The sequence below is a fragment of the Scyliorhinus canicula genome, chromosome 31 (genome assembly GCF_902713615.1).
Source record: "Scyliorhinus canicula chromosome 31, sScyCan1.1, whole genome shotgun sequence".
NCBI classification, from domain to species: domain Eukaryota; kingdom Metazoa; phylum Chordata; class Chondrichthyes; order Carcharhiniformes; family Scyliorhinidae; genus Scyliorhinus; species Scyliorhinus canicula.
The window spans coordinates 6,579,780-6,581,241 of record NC_052176.1 but is presented as its reverse complement, the minus strand read 5'-3'; positions in this window follow the sequence as shown (position 1 = coordinate 6,581,241).

Sequence of the window (1,462 nt, the reverse complement as noted above, 5' to 3'; positions counted from 1 at the left end):
AGGGACAATTTAGCACGGCCAATCCACCTAACCTGCACATCTTTGGACACTAAGGGGCAATTTAGCACGGCCAATCCACCTAACCTGCACATCTTTGGACACTAAGGGGCAATTTAGCACGGCCAATCCACCTAACCTGCACATCTTTGGACACTAAGGGACAATTTAGCACGGCCAATCCACCTAAAATGCACATCTTTGGGCACTAAAGGACAATTTAGCACTGCCAATCCACCTAACCTGCACATCTTTGGACACTAAGGGACAATTTAGCATGGCCAATCCACCTAACCTGCACATCTTTGGACACTAAGGGGCAATTTAGCACGGCCAATCCCACCTAACCTGCACATCTTTGGACACTAAGGGACAATTTAGCACGGCCAATCCACCTAACCTGCACATCTTTGGACACTAAGGGACAATTTAGCACGGCCAATCCACCTAACCTGCACATCTTTGGACACTAAGGGACAATTTAGCACGGCCAATCCCACCTAATCTGCACATCTTTGGACACTAAGGGGCAATTTAGCACGGCCAATCCCACCTAATCTACACATCTTTGGACACTAAGGGACAATTTAGCACGGCCAATCCACCTAATCTGCACATCTTTGGACTGTGGGAGGAAACTCGCGCAGGGAGAACGTGCAAACTCCACCCAGTCACCCCGAGGCGGGAATCGAACACGGGTCCCTGGCGATGTGAGGCAGCGGTGTTAACCCACTGAGCCCTGGTTAATAAAGGCAAGCGTCCCATGTTGCCTTCTGAACCACCTTCCCTGCCGCCTTCAGTGATTAATGGAGCTGCACCCCGAGGTCCCTCTGCACGTCCCGACGTCCTGTATCCGCCGTGTATCCGCTTGCCTTGATTGAGGGACAGCATCGCTGACAGGTGCAGCGCTCCCTCTGGTACCGCACAGCAGTGGCGGACCGCCTTGGCCCTTCCGTGGCACTCGGGGTCCGGAGCGGGATCCGGAAAACGGGTCTCCGGACTCGAGTGCGTCACCCGCTGGGCTCTGTGGTTGTTGCTCCCCCCCCCCCAAAACAAACACACACACACACAGCCTCAAACCTTTTCCGGGGTTAAATCCAATCCCCATCCGCCCCCCCCCCGTGTTGCCAGTCGCGATCAGCCCCTCGATATCGCCCTGACGTCTAATCCCACCGCCCCATGTCCTCTCCCAACTCCCCCCCACCCTATCACCACCCCCCCCCCCACCCACCCCCCAATCGCCCCCCTCCCCCCAATCGCCCCCCTCCCCCCAAGTCCACCTCAAACACCACCGGTGAGATGCTAGCTTTGCCAGCCCTCGGGAGGGGAGGGGAGAGGAGGGGAGGGGAGGGGAGAGGAGGGGAGGGGAGGGGAGAGGAGGGGAGGGGAGGGGAGAGGAGGGGAGGGAGGGGAGGGGAGGGGAGAGGAGGGGAGAGGAGGGGAGGGGGGCAGTTCCTCCCAACAC